Below are 26,612 nucleotides of genomic sequence, written 5' to 3'. Positions count from 1 at the left end.
TCTTAACTCACCTTTCCTTTTCTCCCAGCCCCAGAAGACCTACCCAACTGCTCCAAGGGGTAAGTTAGCACCACCCCCAAAATTCGGTTAATGGTTAGGAAGAAACTTCCCCTTATGAAGATATCCCTGGGGACCCTCCTAAGGCAGCATGTGCATTCAGCCTTGGTACTGTTCCCGTCGTCTTGGGAAGAGTCGCAGTGAGAGAGAGAGCTTGGTCCATACTGGTACCAGCTGGGACTGCTCCAGGGGTGCCACAGACTCTCTCCAGGTGGTGCTGGCTGAGGATCTGGTCCCTCAAAACCCCTCACCTCATTGTGCACTTGCAAAGATTTACAAGCCCATTCTAGCAAATTACGGTGGATCTGCAGTTCTTAAGGATCTGCTCTCTCCGTGTTTACTCAGCCTTCTTTTTTGTGCTTGTACCCACTTTCATTTCTATTGGAAATTTACCAGAAAATGTACAAAACCCTTAAATCATACTAAAACCCATTAAACCTGAGATTAATTTAGTCTTAAAGGTTAGCTCCATTTTCTTACCACTATTTCTGTCTGCAATCTGTCTTCATCAGACACTAATTAATAAGCAGACACAGCTTTGGAAAACTGCCTTTAATCTTGGGAAAAGTGTAAATACTCATGGTTACTAATGCAAAATCTCACTACACAATTCATCAGGAGATTGGAACATATAATTTTCCTTTATAACAGCTTACTGATTTAGAGGACTAAAAGCACAGGTGAAGCTGAAAAGAAATATTACTTTAGAAGGTTAAAGTATTTTGCTTTATTTTTTCTCTCTGCAGTGCCAAAGCAGTTGTATTTTCCTAAGACATTTTCTTTTTTTTTTTCTCAGGCAACAGGATTAGATCCTCCTGTGATTTACACCAAGAGCCTTTGCTTGAAGTCAGGGTTTGTTACTCCTGATTTACAATGGTGTAAGTCATTTGGGGATTAACCCTGTCCAAAACTGTGTGCAGAAAGGGGGCTCTTGTGACAACTAGGAGGTAAAATATTGCTCTCCAAATTATATTTTTAATGATCACTTCCTTTCATAATGATGCAAGATTATATATTGACTGTGAAGAGCTATTTATGTGCCATGACTAAGATACGTTTTCATCAAACATTTATTTCTCATGCCTAGAACTAATTTGTATTTGATTAAAGGTTTTCTACGCGTTTACAGGAAAAGATTATTCACGTCGAATTGCTTTTCTCAACAAAACAAACCGAAAAAGTTTGTGAGTACTGCCAAAATAGCGGTTTTAAATACATCTCTTTTTACTCCGTGCATCGCAGTAGGGATTTCTTAATCAATACCACGCTGGCTAGCGCAGATACGCTGGCGGCTGGGTGAGGCCAGAGCAGCAGCACCGCGGCAGCAGATGACATGGTCATCCCTCGTTGGAACCGCATCCTTTCCCTGGACGGGAAATTGCCATCTGTGGGGTACACCGAGATTTGCAGGTCCACAGCACATAAATGGGAAGAAGTTTTAGGATACATCTCATTGCCAAAAAGTGTGTGTGTGGGGGGGGAAATATTTCTTATTTCATTCTGGATTTTTAAAGACTTCTAGTGATGGCAACTGCACCTCTTCCCCAGGCAAGCTATCCTTGCAGGTACTAGTTGTGCTCTGCTTTCAGACTCTTTCTGCATTTTCTCGGGTAAATAAACTATTCTGGTTTACCAAACCATATCTGATCAGCTGCATAGGCTGGAACAGTTTCTTTCTCCCTTCAAAATGACAAAGACCCACGGAGCGAAAAAGTGGCTTGTTCAAACCACATCTGCCTGCCCGGGCCACGCAGAAAGCATCAGTGCTTTCCTTTGCCCAGAGCAGATTGCCAAATTGTAGACTCATCTCTTCAAACAGTCTTCAGGGAGTCTGGGGTAAATCCCAAATCGCTCTCACGCGTGCTGCCTTCAGAGGCGCAGTACCTGACCGAGCGCTCGGGCTCAGATCCATCTGCTTTCCATCATTTTCCCCAAGAAAGTGAGGAAAGTGGGGAAAGTGGGATCCATCTCAACTGTCTCCAGCCATCTAAAACAGAGGTGTCTAATCCAAACTAGTCACTCGGGATCCCACGATAGCCGGTGGAGGGAAATACGTCCCTCACAGCAAGTTCTGTACTTATCTTAGGATAAGAGGGATCACCCTGTGGAGGGGAGGCCTCCCCAATGGCTATAGGGGAAATCTAGACTAACCAGGACCAGATCCCCTCAACTGAGAAGTCTCTAAACATTCATGAGACCCTTCTCACTGCGAATCCTTCTGTGTCTCGGTTCCTCAGACAAGATCTCTGTGAAGACCAGAAAGGTTTAGAAAAACAAAACACCCAAGGCGGTGACGTACCCATAGCCCAAAGGGCATCACATAATGGTGGGTCCACGCCAAAACCCCAAGATATAGGCAAGTCCCATCATTTTTCCGCCTCTTGTTTTCCCATTCTTTTTTTTCCCCTTCTCACTGTCTCTATCATCCCTTCTGCTCTGCGCTGAAGCGAAGCTGCAATATGTTGAGCACATGGGGAAGAATTCTCTGCAGCAGCATTAAAAAAAAAAGGGGGGGGGAGAGGAAAAACTCCTCTGAAAACCGTTTTAGTTATTAAGACACTTGGATTTTTCAGTATAAATAAATTTATTCGTGAGAGCACTTAAGACAAGTTCTAAGGTTAACAAACACTGCACTATGCAACTCACAGCTGCGACAAATATTTAAGAAATCCGATACGGCGTGCCTAAAAATTATTCATTTGCAGGCCTCGTTGCTTTTGAAGATCAACTGTTTTATTTGTAATTTTTGACATTTTCCTTCTTTTCCTGTTTGGCCTGTGAATTTGAAAGGGTTGTAAACACGTACTCCAGCTCCCTGCCTGAGGCGCTGGGCTGCTGTCAGCATGCCAAAAGGAAAAGGAAGCTGATAGGTCCTTTGGTACATACCGATATGAAGGGCTTGTAAAGATAGTATTTGTTTGTTTTTTTTGATCTGGCTTTGAATCTGGCCGTAGTACCTAGCCTTCAGGGAAAAGCAACTTTTAAATAAATGCTTCAAGATTGTGCAAACATTTCAGTAGTTTCAGAGTCCCGGTGTTCTGGGTCAGGGAAGGAAGAAAATACATGTCAGTCAATAGAGATGGAAACGATAAAAAATGGTTGGAGCTACAGTCATAATTTTTTTTTTTTTTTTTTTTTCCTGGGCTGGGTGACGGGTTCTTTCGACGGCTGCATCACGTGCTGTTTCACTCATGTGCCTTTTGGCCGGCCTATAAAATGCGCTGTGGATTTTATGCATGTGCGCGCACACAGACGCGCGCGCGCACTTGGAAACACATTAAAAACCCACAGTTCTTTCAAACTCATTGTCCTTCGATACCATGATTTGCTAATACGGCAGAATCAAGAAAAAATCCAAGCTTGCTAGTTTTTCTGTCCGTCCTCTGAGAGCTTAGAAATGGTTATTTCCTTTCGTTTCTTCATTTTAGCTATGTTTCTGCATTATTTTTTTTTTTAAATCCATTATTTATCACCCAGCACTCGATGATCCCAGCTCCGCGAGGTGCTGTACCAACACGTAGGTCACAGCGGCGCACAGACCGGTGCCGGGGGCGGTGGGAGCAGATCCTGCTGCGGAAGCACGAGGTAGAGCCCGCTCGCCTTGGAGAGCTAATAAACTCCAGGGCCAAAGAGCGGGAGGAGAAGCGGAGACAGAAGGAAGTGGAATGGCTCGTTCAAGGCCACAGAGCAAACCAGTGATAAATCTGGGAACAGGAGCCACATCTTCTGGACCTTTATCACAGCAGAATAAATCAGCCGTTTCTCGTTTGCCTTCTCTATTTGCCTCTTACTTCCCGCCCGTAACTCTCGAATCTTTCAGCAAATTGCAAGGTGTTTTTAGGAAGGGGCGTATTTTTCAAGGCAAAAAATCTGCTTCTTGTCCCATGGGTGGTTAGGGGAGATGGGAAGGGCCGAGGGTCCCAGAGGAAGGGGAGTTGGGAAGACAGAGCCCATCCCTTGGACGCCCAGCAAGGAACCAGGGATAACACATACACCTAGGGAAACACAGGTCCCAAACTGACACCACCAAACCAGGCATCAATTCCTTGTTCACACAACTTGATTAATGTTTTTTTTAAGGGGATCTAAATTTTTGCTGCTGTTTTTTATCGCCCAGAAATTGGAAGGGCGTTATTCGTTGGTTGGGCCTTTTGCTAGAGCGTTTGTCGGGGTTGAGCTTTACTAGAAAACAGCCCTGAAGGTTACACGCCTGGTTTAAAAACCTAATAAAGATAGTGAGTTTTGATCAAGGTAGTGGGGCCGGCTGAACATCTGGAGGCACGGGGGCTCGTGGTCGGCTCATACTAAAACATGCCTGGTCTTCTCCCGGATTTCGGCTGGTGCCAAGTCAGTCACATTAACAACACGCACTTTTCCCAAGGGAAAACCAGCCCTGTGAGTCCTGAGAAACCCTCCGCAACAGAAGCACATCACAGGGGCTTCTGCCCCATCTCCGTGGCCCATGAAAATTTGCAGTTGAGGAGAACCAAAATCTGCAGCAATATGGGGCGGGGGAGGATTTGAGGTGGAACAGAGGATAACCAAGAGTGAACGGGGGGGGGGGGAAGAAACAGAGACACAGTCCAGTTAATGATTTCCCAAAAGACGGAGGGGTGGCGGGGTGAGGGTTTCCCAACCCTCGGACCGCAGATCTCCCCTCTCTCACTCGGCAGAGGGGAAAATGCCCTCTCAGCGGAGCTGCAGACAATGCACAGCGCCGGGGCGCGTTTTCCCCCCTCGTTGGCAGCTTCTGAGCGTGAAAACAGTGGAGGCTTGGGCAAGGAGAGAGAGCAAGAGGAGGAAGGAGGAGAGTTTATGCATCCGGTACGTTTTTCCCTGGCTGGGAAGCGCCGGCAGCCGCCGAGGGGCCAGCGCAGCCGCCGGGGGACTCACCAGCCCTACAGCAAATTCGTGGGGCGCTGTCGCCTTCCAGCCAACGCCTGCCACGAAATTCAAAGCAGCCCAGGTTGTTACGCTGTTGCTGGACCACCGGGCCAGCTCCGTGGTGTGTTTGAAGGGAATCTTTCCACGCAATAAAACCCTCAGGCCGTTATTCCTCGGATGCTTGGCAGCGCGCTGCTGTCACGTTTTCATGGCAATAGCAGCCTGCGGGAGGTGGGATCCCAAGTGGAGACGGTTATGAGGCTGTTATACATTTGTGGCACAAGCCAGGGTGGGGTTTCGTTATCCAGCATCTAACAGGGTAGCGTGTCCTCTCCTCGGCCTGTAACTGCCCCATGGAAAGCACCGCTCCATTCTCTCCCTGGCTTTACCCCCGCTGCCGCACATCCATCCCACCAGTGGCTGGGGTTTGGGGGAATTTGTCTCCAAATGGGAACCAGATTGGAAAACGGATTAGCAGGAATAAGATAAAGAATTAAACCAAATCAGCAGGCAACCGCGTTTTTAAAAGGCACAGATGCACGCGATTAGCTTGCCGCATGTGTTCAAGTCAGATCTCAACATCAGAGATGGGTTTGGAGAAAACCTCAAATCCCCCAAGAGCCCGCCGGGGCCCCGGGGCGTGCCTTAGCGTGGCGAAGGCTGCGCGCGTCCCCGGAGCCATGCCTGGGAAGCACGGGGACTCAGACAGCCCTTCGGCTCCCCGTCCCCCCCAAATCCATCCCCTTCGGTCCCCTTGGGGGGGGAGAGGGCATCCCTCTCTGCTCACTCCAGCAGCGGGCAGGCATTTCCACGCCCCCAGCGCTGGCTGCGGGACGCAGACTAAAGAGGAGATGGAGCAAAGTTAATCCCAATATCACAAAGCTTGAATAGTCCCAGAGTGTGTTTGGGGAGGGGGGTGGAAGAGAGAAACAACCTTTTTTTCTCCTCCACGCCCAGGTCACAGAGTGAGTCAGGGGTGAGGGAACGGGGGTGCTGGTCCAGCTCCACCCGCTCCCCAAGCAAGGCCAAGGAGGGTGAGAAAAGTTAGGGAAGGGCTTCCCACCTCCAGCTGGAGGAGGCGATGGCTATTTCATCACGTCGAGAAATGCTCCGGCGTCTCCTGGCCTCGCGCTTACTTAAGACCCATCCGAAAAGTAAATATTGCTGAGAGACAGAACAGCATCTGCACACTATCAAGTTTTCCTGGATCTCAAGCAACGCTTGGGCTCACCAGCTTCAGGAGGTGGTTTTCTACTGGGGCGACAAGGATGGGATCGGGGGGAAGGAGAGCGAGAAAAGGGGGGGAGAAGGAGATTGAGTTCAGTGGAAGGAGAACTCTGATTTTTGGGAAGCCCTTTCTTGCTGGCAGAGCATCACCATCAAGTTCTTGTTGCTTCGACATTCGATACAGGTTCATGAGTTCAGTAGGAAAACATGAAACCAGAAAGGGCCAAATCCTGACCCCAAGCAGGCAGGGAAAGCACTGGCCCAGCCCAGGGAGTGCTGTAATTTAGCAGCCAGACCACCCTATCGTTCCTAGAACAATAAAATAATCTTACTTCTATAGGACTAAATCCCGAGCCCAGCATGGCTCTTTCCAATTGGTGACAGCAGCGTCAAGCTGTGTGGTTTGCAACACCGTCAGCGAGGGAGCTCCGAGCATTCTGCAGACGTTAATTCAGAGGCAAAAGTCAACCGTGAGAGAGGGGACATTTCTTTCACCGTTTCACAGCTGGGGAAGCAGAAACAGGGGTCAAACAACAACCTGGTTTCACGTGCGCTAAGCCAGGCTCTCTGCTGCTGCCGGACCTCACCTGGGCGATGCTGGATTACAGCCCCCAGAGCTTTGCCCAAGTCATCGCGGCAATTGCAAGGGCAGATTCACCAAGCAGCTGCATGTGCCCCCCTTTTGCCCAGCCTCCTGCCCTGACTGGGGACGAGAGCCGTCTGCCTGAAAGGACGATGCAAAAAGAAATGCCCTGGAAGTGGTGTGGGGGGGACCATTTACCTGCAGGATAACCCCCACACACCACTCTGGAATAGGATTTCAGCAAAGGAGGGGTTTATCTAATGCATTGGGCCACATTGCAGTAAGTTGCAGCACTTCATCTGGCAAGTTCGCCACAGCTTTGCCATGTTTAGTCACGGATGACTTGAGCCCTCCATCTCCAAAGTCAAAGGTTTTAGAGCCTTCTTTCATGAGGTCTGTGTGACCATACGTACATGCAGAGGGCCATCTCCAGTGGATTTCTATCCAGTGGCTGATCTCAAACACACCTTTACCCAGGGAAGGAGATCATAAAGGTACGTCAGGACTAACCTGATGTCTTCTCCTCAGCTGTTTTTAATCAGTTAGTGTAAACAGACATGTTTTAAAGAAATGCTGAACTGACTCAAAGGAGTTGAATCCTGAAGATGCCCATCTCTCCCCACCAAGAAAGGCGGTGCTGACTAGCTCCGCAGACATGTTTTTCTTGTAATCAACTCAGTTCAGAGATGAATCACACCTTAAGTTCCTGTAAGTTTTCTACAAGTCATCTTGGGGGAAAGAGAGGCCCCCTGAGAGGTTAAGGTTCAACCCCCAGCAGGCACCAGAGATGCCCTTCAGGTGCTGACCCTGTGGCACCAGCCTTAATTCTCACTTGAGGGCTTTAATTTTCACTGGTTTTGCTGCTCACGAAACAACTTTCTAGCACTGACAGCTGGTGTGCCGCAGGAACAGCAAATTTGCACACGCGGTGGTCTAAGGAGGTAAGCAAGGCCAGTTTTGAAGGGAGAGGGAATATCACTTGTAAAATAGGTTTGGCTGGGGTGGGGCAGGTGGGAACACAGCAGCTTCATTGTAATTCTGGATATTCCCAGAGAGCTGTACAAACGCCCTCTTTCCCTCCTGCAATGAGTCCCGCGGGTGATCCCTCGAGAGCGGCGGCGCTGGGTCCTGCGTTTGTGATTTTGTTACCTCTCCATTTCACCCAGGCAACCCTCGCTCCGGACGTGACAGCCACAGAGAGCCCCCAACGCAAATGGCCTTGTCCAAACTCGCCGGTGCGAGGCAGAAGAGGGGGGTCAACCACCCCTTTCCTCCTTCCCCACCCCACAGCCAGCCCCAGCTCCCAGCCTGCTCCCACCCCCAGCGAAAACACTCCACCTCCCGTAGCCCACGCGGCCAGTCCAGCCCCAGCTGGTCAAATCCAAGAAAAAGATTTGTTTAAGCTTTTTCCAGCGTGCGCTTTGCTGCAGACATTGCATTTAATAAAGGCTGCGCCACAATCCTTTTCATAATGGCACCGAGCAATCTAGCAATATCCTCATGCACTTAGAGAGTGAGTTAATGAAGGAATAGGTTAATTGAAATCGACTTCAGTATGGAGCAAGAGCGGTTGAGCCGATACGTGGCATAAAATAGAAATGAAAAGAAAACCCGGCTTCTCAGACCAGCTTGTCGAGCTTTCTGGCCATACACGGAAAAGAATTATTATTTCTTCTTCGTCTTCTAATATGTTCGACAGTAAAACCACCAATAATATGAAAATAAATTACACCTGGGACAACCTTATATTGCACTAACAGTCTGGCTCTGATTAGCCTTGCCTTTATCATGCATGCATCGTATTAGTCCGTTTCAAAGAATTCGCGGAGAAATTCATACTTCGACCTTAAAACAGAGAGTAAAAACACAGCTGAATTTAATTACCCGCTGACCGCATGCACTGGGTTAGGTAATAAAATATAGAAGCAGTAAGATATGTAATGCTTTATTAAGCTATCTCAGATACAAGAGCATGCCTGGCAATTATGCCTGAAGGCTACTGAAGGCTACTCAGAATCTCTCGCGGACCACCCAAAGAGAGAGCTAAACAGAACCTGGTTCTCACTGCACAGCAAAGACATCCATAAATAACACAGCTATATGCAGGCGAAGTGCCTCCTTGCTCCTATCTGCCTTTAAATCCATATGTTTATCAAACCCACATTGCCCTGGCATCAACCTATTCTTCTCAGCCTTGCTCGAGACGTGGGGTTTTTAACGCTTTCCCGGCGCGCTCTTAAGCCCAGCTTAGGCCCCGAGTTTATGAACGTTTAAATAAAACAGTCAAAAATTAAATAAAGCCTAGAAACGGCTGGATGAGAAAGGAGAAGCTGAGCCTGCCTCCCCTCCTCATTCCTAAAAGGAAACTTGGGCTGCAGCTAAGGTGGATGGGTAAGACGGGAACCAGTTTGCAGAGCCGCTCTGCGGATAAACGAAATGTTTAGGAGCGTACAGCGCATGCTGGTGAGAGGGCTAGCAGGGAGAAGAGACAACAAATCCTATCTTAATTCCAAAATTAACAATTTAAAGGACTCCAGCAATAGGCACAAGCTACAAATACCGGTCTGACCAGATCAGTGTGTTTAGGCAGTAACTTTTGAATTACTCTAAAACTAACATCAGCTCTTTTTATATGCTTCATCCAAACTTTTGCTGCCCATAGCCTGTAAACTTACACTAATAAAACAGAGCTATACAATGAATAATGAAAAGGTTGTGATAAACAGAGAAAAAAAAAAAAAAAAGCCCATCAAAAGATACGTTGCCAGGGAATTGTACTATAAACTGGATAACCCAAGTTTATAAAAAGATTCACATTTTCAGGCCCTCATCCAGGCAAGGGGCCCAGGTTGTGGGTTTCCAGGGAGAAAGACAGTTGCCTGTCCCTCTGCTCCTGCACCGTCCCCACCCCACGACGTTGCAGGGTGCCGCCGAGAGCTGCCCACCCCAAATCTCAGCAAGAGCTTGGAGGCTGGAGGCCAGGAGGCAGGACCAGCGCGGAGGCAGTGGAGCCAAGGGAAAGGTGAAAAAGGGATGAGACTTGCGGAGATTGAGGCAGATTCTCCAGCGGGAAGGGAGTCTGAATCAAAACCTCACATCCAAACTTTCCTGGTGACCACCCCTTTTTCTCTTCTTCCATTTCCCTTCTCAGTTGTTGTTGGCTTAGACTACAGACAATTTAGGGTAGGAACACTTTTGCGTGTGGCTGTGCCATCCCTGGAGACACCACACTTGGTTGGAGTCTGCAGGCTGTATATAAATATAATCACTGCCATAAGAATCAAATTAGAGAGGGATCCAATATTCACATCTCGCCCCTCTTACTCCTAACCAGCTGAACCCAACTCACAGATCCCAGAAAATTTCCACCTCTGGCAATCTTCTCCCCTGTGCTTGCCATGTAGGTCCGCTCCTCTTTTCCTGTGACGGGAAATCTATTTCTCTGTGTATTTAGGTTTAGGTTAGAGCTTTTTTTTTTTTTTTTCCTTTTTAATAAGAGAATCAGTCCAAAGCAAAGGCCAGAATTTGAATCAAATCTTCCCAGAAAAAAAAAAAAAAAAAAAAAAAAAAAGAAATAACCAAAGAAAGAAAATCCAACCCCAAGTTTGGGTCACTTTTTCCTTTCCCACATTCCCTGGCTCTTGTTCATTTGTTGCTCTTCTGCATTTCAAGCTATCTGGCCAGGATCAGAGGCAGACTTTCTTAAACATATTGTGGTGTGAAAGGCTGCTCTGGAAGGATTTCTGGCCACCACTCTCAGTGCAAGATGAGTTGGAAACCTCCAAATAGAGCTGATTCTCAAAGACTTCCACAGAGTAATGCTGGAGGGGAAATAAAGAGCTCTGGAAAATGGCCATACTCACATCTCCGGGAGCTTGTGAACATTCATGGTGAAGGGGAACTGAGCAGCAGCTCCATCAAAGTGACACCTCTCTGGCTGGATCAGTATTCACATGGGTCACGTTTTGCTCTGCAGTGTCCTTTAGCAGTACTAGCTGATAAGTCTCCTAGTTCATGCCACGTATTTCCCACCACTGAGCCAAACAGACAGGGACCACGCGAGTACCTTGCCTGCGGCTGCTGGAGGTGAGGAGCCAGGGGTTCGGATCTCAAAACTTCTCCGTTCACACCAGAGTTTGAGAGTTTCCTGGGGTGCTACATTGAACCTAGGTTTCCTGAAATCTGTCCCTAGTGTTTCAGGGTGGGGGAGTTTGGAGATAAAAAACAGAACCTTGTATGCCAGATCAGGAATTCTCGCAGACAACGCCTGCACAGAGCGCCCTCGCAACAGGCGGCGGGGGAGCCCTGCTTGTTCGCATTCTCTTTATAAACAGTTGTTTATTTTATTATCTTTATTTGAAACAGATTATGCAGCAGAAGACTTCTGGAAAAATCTTTTCCATCTGACTACTATTTTTGGCAACATACGGTACAGGATAGAAATGCGCTTGCTTGCGTTTATTTATTTGTCTTCATCCCGACATGTGCATGTGGGGAGAAAGATGTATTAGAAGTAACTTCAGAGAAAGCTCTTGACCGTCAATGTAAAGACGACTCAGGTGCAAATCAAAAGCCTTCACCTGAGGCCATCTGTGGGCCACATACAGCAAGACAGAATTAATCCTTCTTTGAGAATTCATTTTTACCTCCATACTAGGTCATTTCTGAGCTTTCCGTAGGAAAAGAGCTCAGGAAACCCAATACCAAACCCTACAATCTCCATGACCAGAGCTAAAGGAGTGGCTCCTGATGCAAGGAGCGGAAGACAACTCTGATGCTCTGATGGGAACCAGAAATGAAGGGTGACAAAGACATCTCGAGAACTGCTTCATTGTGATACTCTTATACTGCAAGAGACTGTTCTGTTGAGTTAAAGGCATTAATAATTTTTCTAAAGAAACTACCCAAACCGGCTATAGAGAACAATACAAGATGATAGCCTGTAAGATCCAGTTAAAAACCCTGATTGACCTCTGATATCAGATGTCAGTAAACCACAGAGACTATGGGCACAGGACACATACATTCCAAGAGAGGGTAAAGATGTTTATGGATTGTGTAATAAAATTAGTTGTAAGGACACCAAAACACAGCTACCCATTTCTCTGCATATGCAAAAAACATCAAGGAAAATTAAGGGTGGGTGTCACTTCGTTTGAATTGATTGGTTATTTTTCTTTATACCTTAATTACTGATAGTGGATTTTTTTCTGGTTTACTGGTAATTTTCCCAGACATTCACAATCTTTCCCTTTTGCTCCCCCATTCTGAACAGAAATGAAAAGAAAAAGAAACAAGAATAAAAGAGACATTTTTTTAACAGAATTGGGGAAATATTGCTCAAAATAGAAACTATCCATTGAACTTTGAGAGGGGGAAAAGAAATCATTTCCTGTCAAAAACATTTATAGAGAGAAAACCCCAAAAACCTCAGGCTTTCCTTTCCCATGTATAACTGCTGAACCTGTCTTCATGATGTACAATTTCTTTATAGGACATGAACACATGCATTCGTAAGCCATCAACAAGGCTTTCACACAACCTGCAGTGCCCGTAACGTCTCTATAAAATTTTCACTTAAACATTATTCATTGATCTGCTTGTAAACTTCCCAAACAGCACGTCGCCTAATTAATCATTTTTATACTAGATGCAATTGTGTGTTTAAGCTGCAGAATGGTTTGCTGTGGCTAATCACATCCATGCACTGAGCAAAGACGGAGCTGTTTGACAATTGAATATGAAGCTTTAATTATTCTATTCAGAAACAAAGTTTTCATTAGAGAATCCCAGAGCAGCTGGTTACTGTAATGATGTCCCTAGTGGAATTACAAACAGGATGAAAAGGGTTGGACAATGTTATTTGACTTACAGCATCGCGATGTTCATTTTGAAAGCCATGAAAAGTTGGACAAGATTCTTTAAGCTTTCTGTTGCTGGTGCCAAAGCTCAGCTGGAGTGTGTTTTCACGACACTCTCCACTTCCTATTGTTTTGCAAAACGCTTTTTCCACCTTCTTGAAAGGACTCTGAAAACAATACACCTCTGAGAGTGAAGATTTTCTGCTAGGAGGAGCTACTGAGCTGAGCATAAACTAGAAGTCCTCTCTGCATCCCTGTTGTCTATGACTGCACGGAAATACAGTGCATGCGGCTTTGCTCTCCCACCTCCAAACTCTTTTAGGGAGCAGATGTAATAGGAGAAGGTGCCACTACCATTAACACTACCTAATACGGCACGTATTCCCCTAGACGCAACCCTACCTGAGCCACGCAAGTGTGGATATTAACTGTTCAAAGATGTGGGTGCAGGGGCACGAGGAAGTCCTCAGTGTGAGCTGGACCGGCTCCAACCCCACATCACATACTGCCTTAATGACTTTGTGTCTACCTGGGAGACAGAGAGAAAGGAGAGTGGGCCCAGTCACAGTGCGAAGGAAGAGCCCGTTACTCCTTGCCCTGCTCCTTTGCTGTGCTGGGGGTGACCATAAGAAGCTGGGGCAGGAAGGAAAAGAAACTAGACAAAGCTCCTGGTCAATTACAGTCAAGTTCAGGACTTCCAGTGAGGCACCACAGCTTTCAGAGGAACCTTCCCGATGCCATCGTAAGCACTCCTCCCTATAATAAATCCACCTCAGCTTGTCCCAGTCTCTCCCTTTATAGCGAAGGTAGTGAAAAATGGAGTTCTTGACTCCCTTAATATGTGCTCATCCTTCTAGAGGACTGGGAGGATGGAGGAGGTTAGGGAATCAGTGCAACAACATAGACTGTCATGAAAGATCCTTTTTCCTGCAGAAAACCCCCTTTCCTCTGCACAGCCCCCTCAAGCCATATGTGCTAATGTCCAGAATTAGGCCCTGAAATATAACATCTCTGTTGAATTCTCTCCTCCCTATGCTGCCGTCCCTCCACAACTTCCCTAACCAGTTCAGGCTGTGGAGGTAAAAGTCCAAAGCCTGTTAGTAACATCCCAAATGTAAGCCCACCATGAGAAGAAAAAAAATTTATAAAAAAAAAAAAAAAAGAGAAAAAAAAAAGCTCAAGAAGACATATATCCTGCTGAGCCACCAGAGAAGCTCCAGGAACATCAAACACAGAACCAACTCCAGCGAGTTCTGATGTGGTTTCAGTTTTGGATTCTGTCATTGGGAAAGTAATCAGGTCAATCAGAAATGTGGTGGAAACCCAGCTGAGAACATGAATTACTGCACATTCTGGACCACCCAAGACCAGAAAAAGAAGGCAAAAAAAAAAAAAAAAAAGCCCTATATCTTAGTAATACTATAGCTTTTATCATTAGGGCTAGAATTATAGTTGCAGTGAAACTATGGAAACAATACAGGCTTGTAAATGCTTCCCATTGAAATCTACATTTATTTTTTAGCGTGTGTGTCCTATTGCCGTATAAAACTACTGAGAAAGTTCAGTTAGGGCTGAGGGCTGGGGTCACATCCTCAACGGATGCAAATGTGGAACAGCTCCAGTGCTGGGTGGATTCAGCCCTTTGTTGAATTAAATTCCAACTAGAGATTGAAATCTTTTTTTTCTCCCTCAGTTTACAGAAAAATCTATTTGGGGCATTTGTGTAAGTAAGTGGATGTGATTTCTTTTTCAAGGATGTTTGGAAATGAGAAACTGAAGCACTGGAGAGGTCTCTCACAAGACTTGTTAGTGTCCCTTCCCCCCCACCCCCCCCCCCCGCCCCCCCACCTTAAGCAGCTGTGAAAATAGTCCAGCTGGAACAAACATTTGGATTAAAATGGAGATATTTCACAAGTGCAAGCCTCTGTAGCCAGGCTCCACTCACCATTCCCTTTCCACAAATCTCACTGTATTCCCTAGAGCATGGTGGAGAAAAAGGGAGCAAGTGAAGGACAAAACTCCTTCTAGGCAACACGAAAGGCTTGGGTAGGGCCTGAAAACACTCTCTACCATGTACAGATTTGTTGTAATCTCATAAAACAACTGGCCCATGTTTCAGGTGAGGTGACATGGGAACAATTCCTCTCTGCTGTAAAACTGTCCCAGTTGAGGCTAGAAGCACTCAGAGAATAAGGAACGTGAGATGTCTGACATGCAATGGGTAAGTTAAAACCCGAGTCCCAGGGAGCCAGATTTCAAGCATTAACATCAGCCACAGAAGTCCGAGACTGTCACTTTCAATTTGGCCTCCACAAAAACAGGCCAAGGTATGTGATCTGGACAGCACGTGGAGCTACACGAGCCAAAAAAAAGAGTCCCCACTTCACCCTTTTCAGTTAAATCGAAAGAGAAAACAAAAACTTTTTTACATTGAGGGTGGTCAAGCACTGGAGCAGGTTCACCAGAAAGACTGCAGACTCCATCCCTGGAGATACCCTACACCCAGCTGGGCAACGTCCTGAGCAACCTGCTCTTGCTCCAGAGGTACCCTCCAACCTCAACTGTTTTATATGAAGACCTTGCCTTGGTCCTGCTTCTGCCTGAAGTAGACTGAAAAGCTCCCTTTCGCTTGAGGACACGGCCAAGAAAATTCTCTGAGAGCAGAGACTGGCCAGCAAGCAGCCTCCAGACTGCGTGGATAAGCACAGAAATTCAAATCCCATTCTCCACAAAATTAATAGCACGGGGTCTCAAACACTGCAGCCTACAGCTAGATGCAGCTTGCAGAGCTCAAAGGACTAGAATACATGAAAAAATTCTTTTTTCTGTTTTTGTCTATCCATTTTTAGACAGGAACGTGGGGAACTGAGTAGCAGGGTTACTCTCTCTTCCTCCTGTGGTCTGCCTCAATCTAAATACTGGCCATGGTAGAGTCCAAAGCACGTTCTGCTATGGTAATAAAAAGATCATGGTCATTTCAAAAGCAATTAAGCCCTCATAATCGATTGTTCTTTTACCACAGCCATCCTTGCCCTTGAAGCACACACCCAAGTGGAAAGGAATTGATGGACATTTTCACATATCCTGCATGCCACTCTAAAGGCTTCTCTTTCTATTTTTGGCTAGTCAGATCCCAAAAGTCTTCCAAATCCAAAACATTACAAAATCAAATCCCTAAGAGGGGACAGCTTTTACTGCCTCATCACTGTCACAGAAAATGAGAGAGAGAAGGCCACAGTGGTTCTAGTCATTCACAGCAACGATGTTATCATCAGGAGAGGCTTATGGCCCTGTGGCCTGGATAAACCAGTGAAGTTGGGCTCTGATCCCATGGCAGGGCAAATCCTATCAAGGCACGTTATCCTCCTTTCACATGGGTGGTGCATGCAAGCGACTGCCATCGCAGATGGTATCTTCACAGTCGTTTCCTGGCAAATGGAAGCATGTTCTGCCCATGCTTGGTGCTGAGCAGATGCTCTGCAATATGGTGCTGAGTCAGCGATAGTGCACAAGACCTCTCCGTTCAGACATGGCCAACTCTCTGACATCTGTCTATACAGAACTATGTAGATGAGACCTTGGTTTCACTTCACTTCTGCTCCATTCACTATTTAGCCCTGAAAAATAAGCATTAGAAATCTGGTAAAAACTGTCCCACCACCTAAATCCCAGTCCCTTGGCGGAGAGAGGATCCTTGCTTTCTGACCCGTGAAGTGGCAGGTAGCAAGCAGACCTTTATAAACAGATAACCTTGAAACCTTCTACCCCAGAAGCCAAGAGGCTCCTTGCTGAACAGGTACCATGACCGATCAAAACCTGATGAACTGGGCTGAACTTAGACTATTGGCATCAAGAGTGCAAGGGATATCTGTATCCCTGTGTAAGAAGAAAGAGAAGAACATACCTTCCAGCTATCCTTGTTCTCTGCTGTCTTACTCCCTTTTGCAGGCCCATGAGATACCCATCTATAAGACTCGATGTAATGGATCACATTCCAGAATTGTAGAGCAACGGGTCCAGGACAGAGCCCTCACGATCCCCCAAGCTGTAGCATCAAAGTTTGACAACGAAATTATGGTAATCACTCCCTGGGTATTATGCCAAGCCAGCCTTACAGCCGTGTTAGAGTCACCATCCCTGGATGTGTTTAAGAGACGTTTAGATGTGGTGTTGGGGGATCTGGCGTAGGGGACAACTTTGTAGAGTTGGGTAGATGGTTGGACTCGATGATCCCAAGGGTGTCTTCCAACCTAGACAATTCTATGATTCTAAGAGCCACCTCAGCTAGGCTTCCCTAGCTCAGTCACAAGGCAACAAAGCTCCTGTTTTCTTTCAGAGCCTTGTGAAAATGATAGCCAATACAACAGTCTTAGCCTTAAATTACTATATATACATACACATATATGTATCTAAATAAAACAATCAGAGAGGGAGCAAAAGTTTGCTGGCAGCCTGAGGCTTCCCTTTGACCAGATGTACCCAGTCCCATTTCCAGTAAAATTCCATGGAAGCCACTGGCATCCCACCGGGATGTTCTACGCACATATTAACTTGCTGAAATAACAAGGAAGATTTGCACGTATTCTGCTGTAATCTATCGCTTTTCACTTTTTTTTTTTTTATTTTTTTATAGTCACTATAGTATCAAAGCAAAACATGACAGTATGGAAACTCAGGATCACAGGGTAGCTGGCTCCTGCTCAGCACCCTCAACCTGCTGTGCCGGGTCCCCTAACACTCTGCTCGCGTGATTGGAAATTTCCTGAGCTAACAAGACTGCAGTCCTGACCTTCAGTACTTCTCCTCTGTCACCCTCTCCCAGAGTTGGGATCTCATAGCCATGAGAGTCCTACAGCCAGCGCGATGCGTTGCCTGGCTCCCAAAAGACAGATGACATCCTTTCCCTGACAAGTGGATGCTTTAAGACACAATGCTGCAAAAGTTCTTTATTTGAATGGACAATGAACAAAGCTTAAAAACCCTAAGCATTACCTTCATGTTTGCAATAACCTTCTGCCTCCCTCTGGTTTTACTTTGGCTCGAAGGGCAGCTACAGCAAAGGTGATATGCACCATCCACAATGAAAACAGACTGCTATATTATAAGCAGGAGAGTCTAGAGATACGCCTGACTCAAAAGCTCCTGTTCTGGACACTCCCAAAATTTTTGTGAAACCTCCTCAGAGACCCACATCCAAGCTGCATACCTCCTAGTCCTCGCTTTTGACCTCTGCTCCCCTGTGACGAGTTGGGGACATGAACAAAACATCAGCTAAGTGCAAAGCCGAGCTGGCTGCCCTTGTGAAGTGTCTCTGGCTAGGACTCCGTCATCTCCTCCCACTCATTCATGCCCTCCATACTGCAGCCTCATCATCCCAGACCCCTAATCACTTGATGTACACACTGTCCATAAATTAGGAGACATCACAGTGTTATTTGGGGCACTGAACAAGATTACTGCGCAATTACACCAATGAGCCACCTTTATCTCCGGGCTTGAAATCATGCCTTTAATTAAAACACTTTAAATCAATAAAATTATACTGTAGCCATCGACAGTACATACAGTTTTGCTTACTGGAATGACCCCCATTATGTTCAACGGGAGATACGTTTCTGCCTGATTCAAGCACAGCAAACACAGACTTCAAGTAATGGCAAATGTCAAGTGGTTTCAGGAGGAAACAATTATAAATCATCCATGACACCCTGCTATGTCCTAGCTGTTGGTTAGCTTATTCCTCCTGATTAGTGCTAATTTGCATACAACTCAGACCAGTGCAGTAGTGATGGAGGCTCCTCCAGAGAAAGGAAGGAAGCCTGAAGCGCAAAGGCAGATGGGTGGGCTACGATGGGAGAGATTCTGTAGAGGTACGAGGGGTCCATTAAATCTTGAGTAGCACTGAGAATGTACATAGGGAATGATCGAATCATCTCTTCCTACTTAACAATCCTCACAGGGAACCAGCAGGAAGAAGAATAAAGGGAAGAGAGAGGAATGTCATCCTCCACATGGTGCGTAGTGAAGCTGTGCAACACCCTCCTGCAAGGGGCTGCACATACACATTTCAACGGGCTTTAATTTCATCCCCAGGGCCAAGAGCAGTCAGTGCAGAAGACAGGGATGGAGGGCTGGGCTTCTTTTTATCCACAACAGCAGAGAAAATGGATACACACAGGTATCATCCACAGCCTGGCCTTGCGCCTCAAGGCACCACTGATCCGCACCACCTACCTGCATGAGGACAGCAAGTGAACTGGCTCCCAAGTCTGGACGTGATGACAAGTGAGGACCAGCCTCAGGAAGGACACAGCTGACTGCAGAGCTGCCACAGTGATGGCTGGCAGAAGGACCTGCTCCTCAAGAAGCGGCCTGCAGCCCCAAAGCCACATGTATGACATAGAACCAGAGCAGGACGGGGCAGGTGCTTCCAAAGGAGAGCGTGGGGAATCCAACCCCACCTCTAGTAACTTAAACTCCCTCTATAGATTTATTACACTGTCCTGGGAGACACAGGAAATTTTCAAGCAGTTCTGAGTCAATGGGGATTGTCTGACACAGCGACAGGGCCCTGATTTAACAGACTGCTAATTAACTTCATGCGTTTCAAGTCAGGCAAACGCTGAGCATCCCTGTCGAACCAGGGCCTACACACAGCACTGAGATAGCTTAAGCCTGGAGAAGTAGGCTGGAAACATCTAACAAGAAGAGGATTTCCCATGATAAATCTGGTACTTCCTGCTTCTGGCTGTGCTGGGTTTACCACACAAATCGTCTTTCTCACAGTCCTTCGGCGCTGCTCATTCCATTCTCAGCTGGGCTCCAGACGCACAGAGGTGCAGGGAAAGGAAAATAATGAGACAAAGTTGGAATAGGCAAACCTCTTGGTGCTGGAGGCTTTTCAAGGCTCTCAGACGCTTTGGTGGGTTTGCAAACAGGGATAAGATTGTGAACCACTTTTTTTTTTTTTTTCCCCCCTGTAATTTAAAATGCATGCTCTCCCTCGTGTACCACCAAGGGTGGCTCAGTTATTAAAGGCACAAACAATTTTTTTTTATTTTTTCTGGGAGACTTGACTATGCCCGAGGGAGTGAAGAAACCTGGACCACCTACCATAAGCCGGGTAAGTCAGAAAATACTGCGCATCATCCGTACCCTGTGTTTTCTTCCCATGCTGGTGCTCCCACTCTGGTGCCCATCTGCCATCACAGCGTCCCCATAGTCGCTCTGTGCAAGCATTCCTTGTTTTCAAAAACAGAGATGATCCTAGAGTTGTAACACTCACACCCAAATCTGGAATCGATCTGGATTTTCCCCAAAGTCTGGCATCGCATTTCAGGTCCATTGTACAGAATAACCAGAAAGCAGTGCCGAAATTAGACCCTTGATGCAAGCTTGAGCCTCGCAGAGCACCACCAGTGGTTTTGGCACTGTTTCCCAGTTCAAATGCATCTTCTGCTTATGCTGTTCCTTGCTCCAAAAGGTTTTTCTTTAACATTTTATACAGCTGCACTCATACGAGTTTCAGCCCTTAAACCTCCACCAAATTCACCTTAAATTATTCCTTTTCTGCCTTCGTCTGTAATTCATCTAATGTTTTTCAACAGCAGTGATTGTCCCTGTCCTATTAACTGACCTCATAAGCACTGCCTCTCAGTTTTTCCCACAGTTCAGTCCTTCAAGTTTTTTAAACATGGCTTGTTCTTGTCTAAAACCTGACTTATTGGTATCTTTGGACAACACCGAGACGTCAGTGCTTGTTGTACTCACGCGTACTTAAGGTCACTTTCAGACATACCGTGTTTCCAGGTCCCCTGCACCTTTAATTGTGCAAGTTAAGATTGCTTTCAATTTTAATTTCCTTCCTTTGATGGTTTCATCCCACTCTTAACATGACTTGAACATGAGTTGCTTTTTTTTTTGGGGGGGGGCTTCCTCTGAACATCTCTGCTGACCAGTCACTGATTTGTTTAACCCACATTCACAATATACAGCCAAGATAGTGAGACTAAATGGTTGAGCATTCATTAGAAACAGATTAAGAGGAGATTACATTAACGTCCCCCTGACTGCCGCTTATACCCTCACATCTGGCCACTAAGTGCCTCTATAAATCAAAAATGGCATAAAAGGATGAGGGAAGCTGTAGGGTTGCATCAGGCAAACAGTCTCTGCTCCACCACAGTTTATCTCAAAGGAGTCTGCACACAGCCAAGCTAACATCAGCTCTGTTGACTTTCTGCTGGTCCAAATATCTCCTTGCATTTTCCACGTCCCTCTCCCACACGCATCCCTTCAGATGACCTCTCTCTGCTGCCTCCCCAACCTGCAGTCTCAGACATACCAGTTCTTCTTCTGAGATCACCATTGGCTGTGGCCTTGGTCTGAAGAGCATGAGAAAGCCTAACAAGGGGCTCAACAACCCATCACAACCACCCCTTGAAACACGCTGTGTTCCACATGTCTGACCACGCAGCCTCAATGGAGATCTAGCATCTGTTTTGTCCAACACCATCAGACTACAAAGCAGGCTGAAATGAAGGATTAACTCCAGACCTTAAGTCACACATTTTGCTATCCCATGTTATGTTATAAATTCTTTACCCACGTAGATAGATATCAATCAAGTTAAACTGGGTGCTTACTTCCTCTTCACTGTAAAATTTTCTATTTGATGTAATTTATTAGAAAGAGCAAATCTCGTCACCAATACTCTTTTGATGGGCATTAACATATTTCTCGACTGCATTATAGATTTTCCACTAGTATAACAAAGATCAGATTTGAGCAGTTTTCTTTCCAGAGGCTTTTTGCTTATCTGTACTTTGAATTTTTCTTAAAGAGGCAGGACATTGAAGTACAACAAAAATTGATTTTTCGTTTTCAACTTTAAGTCACATGGGTCCAGGCCAACTCAGAGTATTTAAAAGGAGCATAAAACTCTTTGCCTCAATTTTCCTGCACCCAAGTCTCTTGAAAATCACTGACCCAAAAATGAAAGTCTTTCTAATCTAATAAGCCTTTTTATTTATTCATTTTATTGAAAGCCATGATTCTCCTTGATTGTTCTGCTGATGTTTTCTCCTGTTCATCTCCACCAAAATTAAGCATGTTCGGTTCTTTTCCAAGCAGCTTCACATTCCAATTGACTGCGCTGCTGAATACTTCCCTTTCCAGCTCCCTGTCAGCAGGTCTACCTGATGGCCATACGTGGCTGTATTTGTTCTCATGGAGTCCTTCACCACTGCTGTGTCACTTCAGAGGGGGCATGATGGACATGGGGTTGAGTTGACCACCTGACCATGACTATAGTTCCCTGCAAGCACAGTCCCTGAGCCTCACGTTAGGTCAGCAACAGCAAACTCATGAGTTTTTGGGAGCTCTTTGATGACAGCTGAGTCCCTTTGCAGACGCACGAAGCTGGACAGCTAAATCAAGGCCATAAATCAAGGTCAAAAGCTGGCCTTAAGATAATAAAAAAATAAAATAAAAATGAGTTATATCAACCAATATAATTATGCAGAGGTTTTATTGAAACTGTGACCTAAATTAGTCAGAAACAGGCCTGGGCAAAGAACGAAAAGCAACAGGTAGCCCAGACCCCTCCATAGTCCAAGATCTCAGGGCTTCAATAAGCTTCATGCAAACATATTTGCAACCCCTGCCGAGAGTGGGTGCAGCAATTCACAGGGATAGGGGGTCTTGGGGGAATTCATAGGCTGATTCAGTGGACGTCACTTCAGGATCAAGCTCATGTCAGAACAACATGGTCCAGAAAACTTATGGAGAGTTTGTTCCACCACCACCACCCCCAGAAATGAAGAGACAAAGAGAGAAGGAAACTTCGAAGCTCCTACTGATTAACCACAGTGCAAACTTCATAAACGTGCTCCTGACCTCCACTGCAACGCGCAGACTTGAGTCATTCCAATAAAAAAGGAAATGACACTTTGCCACAACATTACTAAGTCCACATCCCATAAAACCATTCGGGGGGGGGGGGGTGGGGGAAGAAAAGAGAGAGCAAAGCAAGAGTAAAGCCAGGCAATTATCTGTTATTAACCCAGTCCTTAGTGGTATCACATTGCTCCTAAAAATAATGACAGAGCAACAAAGCTTGTTTGCATCTCCCATGTCCTTTGTGGGTTCCTCATTATTCTAATGAGCTGCTGGAAAAAGCACTTTGCTTCCATCCCCGTCGGTTATTTCACTGATCACCCTGCTTTCATTTCCACCTGGCGCCGCAAGATGTTTTACAATTAACACTTTGATCCTTTCTTTTTCTTTCCTTTTTCTTATTTTTTTTTTTTTACCAAGGGACAAATGCAGACGCCCACTTTGGGAGGAGCCGAAAAAGCTCATGGATGAGGCTGCTCCCACATTTTGCACGTGATGTACTCTGGGGTTTGCCCAGAGTTTGGGGCGACCAGGCAGGGCACGGCTGGCAGAGCCACAAAACGTACCGCCTTTGCGCGTGTGACGCCGCTCCCCTGCAGCCGGTACCAAAAAGAAACCAGGAACAGTTTAAGAATAGATCAGCATAACGTCTGCCACGTGGGCTCGGGAGCAAAATAGGGAAGGGATGGAGGAGGGCAGCAACGCAGCCATTGCACGAGCAAACACGCTGTGGCTTGGTGGGGGTTTTTTCTGTCACAGTGAGTCACACCACCCACTGCAAGTCACAGTCTGCCTTTTCTCGCGTGGAGAGAAGAAGAAAAAAAAAAAAAAAAGGAAGAAAAATCGTATTTGTTTCAATGAGCTTTCCTTGCCGCCTTTCATTCCATCCTTCAGAGCTATCATCCAAATTGTTTAAAGCTTCAAACGAGCCGAGATGGAGCTGACAAGGAGCAGGGCTGCCAGCCTCTGCCTCTCCTCTTCCCCTTCTCCTCCTGCTCCACCTCTTGGGTCTCCTGGACAGAGGGGATCTCTCCCCAGGGTCATCCTTTCTTTGGCTGGAAAACCAGGCCATGGTGGGGAACCATAAATCACATACTGGTGCAGCTTTAGAGGACAGGAATAACTCTAACTGCTGTGGGGACCGGAGCACCCAGCACGAAGCGGGCCCACCACCGTGGTGCAACCCCACATGCAAAGAGATACTCCTCACCCTCCACCAGCTAAAGCCAACGGAGAGGACTTGCACATTTCAAAGGTCTCAATATTGGTCCTTGCTGAAATCTGGGCAATTAAATGCATTTTTTGTCCTTTCATCAACTAACAGTATTTTCTCATGACTGAATTGCCTCCCTCTTCCACAGAAGTGCTATTTTATCTTCTTCTTTTTTTTTTTTTAATTTTAAAATAGCTTTGGAAAAGATACCAAAATAGCAACAGAAAGATTTTGTACACTCCAAAACTCCAAGCTTTGAGATAAACTGGGAGGGGGGGGCGTTGTTTTGTTTTTAGCAAAATACAGAAAGCAGTTTAAAAAGTATTTAAAGAAAATCTAGAAAAATTTCTGGTTAACTCGAATATTAAAGCGCTTCATAAAAGTATTGAAAAAGGACATTTGTATCAAAGTTAAGTCTTTCTTTACAAACCCGGTGATATATATGGGAATTTTACCAAAAGGGAAAAAAAAATCCAAAGAAAGCATTTCTGTAATATCCTTAAATCTGGGGAGTTTACAGCTACGATATTTGTTATTTCAAAAGAATATTGGATATTATAAAAAAAATTTGGTTTCATTGAAAATCCACCTTTTAGCTCCTTGGGGCCAATTTGCGATTTCAAAATGTTGATTCCTTACCGTTTTATTACGAAAACGTTGGTTCTTCCAACACTTCAGTTTGAGCATAACTTTACTACAGTTGTATTTGAATGAGAGTATTTACAAGGGTAAACTCATGCACACATACTCGTGTTGACAGGATCAGGGCTTCTGGTAACTTGCTGACGCTCAGTGCAACCTATAATGCTGTACAATGCTCGCTTTATGTGCACCAGACTTTGACCTTATTCATCAAAATACCCTTTCTGACTTTGCTCCAAGGGCTTTTATGTTCGCTGAAAACAATAAAAATTCCCTTTTATGACATTACGACTTTCATTTCAAAGTGTGATGAGTGAATGTGGTGTTGTTCTCCTTATTAAGGCACAACGAGCTCGTACGCCGCGGCTCAAATTATTTTTACTCGGGGTTTACATAACCCTGATACAACAAGCAGCAGATTGGGGTCCAAAGTGCAAACCCGGGGCACACGCAATCTAAAACCCCACCTTCCAAAATGGACGATGACTTTGACCTCTGCAGCCGTAACCCGCAGGGAGCGATTCTTAGACCGCGATGACTTCTCCGCACAGCAAAACGACCGGCTCTGCCGCACGAGGAACTTTTCCACCAGTCTTCAGATCCCGGAGTCACAGGAACGCAGACAGCTGCCTTTCACCTCCTTTAAACCATGATTTGCTAGAACTCGTGGATGTGATGAAGCCTCTGAAATACGAGAGTCTAGTGGCACAAAAGCAACTGATACCAAAGTGTCTCTTTTTGGGGCGAGGGGGCAATACTCTCAGTGTCACCCTAAATTCCCGGTCACCAGGGAAGAGTGAAAAAGAGCCCAGGGCTCCATAAAACCCAATCCAAAGCTTTTGGCTTCTTTAATTTTAGCGTGGATTTACTCACAGAGACTATTTATTTTCTCCCCTGGAAAAGATGCTAATACCCCCAAAAATAGAGCAGATTGCCATTATGAAAAAACACACATGTATAAAGCTACACAGATGCTCTAGCTCAAATTTTAAACATGTTAACCTACTCGGCACGAGTTCGAACAATGACAATTCAGTTCCAAGGCCAAAGCTGTGTCAGTAATGGCTTACTGGCACCGCTCTCGAACCTACCTTCCTCACAACTGGCAAAAAGGATGCTTCCGCTGGGATAATTTATACCAGTTTCCCTAAGGAAATCCACTGTAACAGCAAAAGTGCTGTTTTGCCAGGATAAGCTATAACATTTACGCAGCATTTGCCAACATATATATATATATATTTAAATTTTTTTATGAAAAGCCATGCCTCTCTGCAACGCTGTTCCACTGACAATGATTCCTTGCACAGATTTGGCTTGGAGCGCCGAGCGGAGATACAAAAGGCATTATTATACGAGACTGGGGACTGGCTCCAAGCTCTGTAGAAGTAATTGAAAATAGGAAATGCTGAAAATCAAACTCAAAGCATGTACACAATCCAGGAAAATGTTGCAAATGTTGCAAACCGCTTCTTTGAACAATGGAAGTAACTCAGTCCCGAACTAGGTCCTCAGCTGGTGTGACTGGCATAGTTCCACCGAATTCAGCCGTGGTATATTGGTGTTAATACAGCCCTGAAAATTTCCCATTGTGGGGGTTTGTTGTAAAATTTGGATGGAGGCTACCTGCTATCGTTGGGCACTGCTGCAGTGGGTTCTACTGCTATGAAAAGAAAAAAGGACATCCAAGGCTTCTAGGACCTCAAATATGATTAAATGGAATCAAAGACAGAGAAGTGACCCCAAAGAGGGCACCTCTTTCTATGTGACAATGACCTTTAGCTCAGTGTGAGCAAAGAAAAAAAGAACAAGAGAAAGGATGAAGGGGAAAGATGGAAGAACGCAGTCAAGATGAAGGGGAAAGATGGAAGAACCCAGTCAAGATGGAGGGGACAGATGGGCAAGTTCAGAGGGAGGGAAGAGGTGGAAACAAAAAAAAAAAAAAGGGTGAAAGAAGAAGCCAGATTAAGAAACAGGAATCAGAGGTGGAAGAGAGAGAAGGGGAGGGACGGGCAGTGATAAAGGGAACAGGGTTAAAATGAGCAAACAGAGAAGGCATGAAGAGAAGGGTTCAGGTTAAAGGAGCAATTGCCCTCCGGCAAACATACTGCAGTGTAAATGGAAACACGTATGTCAACAAGGAGCGTCCTGAGATGGGCTGGAGAGGAAATAGCTTACGTGACGTGAGCTTCTGCTGGGAACCACCATAGCCTTCTCCCTCTACTCCCCCACCAACCCTTTCTGCAGATGT

The sequence above is a fragment of the Vanellus vanellus genome (genome assembly GCF_965231255.1).
Source record: "Vanellus vanellus genome assembly, chromosome: 5".
Lineage (NCBI taxonomy): Eukaryota > Metazoa > Chordata > Aves > Charadriiformes > Charadriidae > Vanellus > Vanellus vanellus.
Note: the sequence above shows the minus strand (reverse complement) of the source record.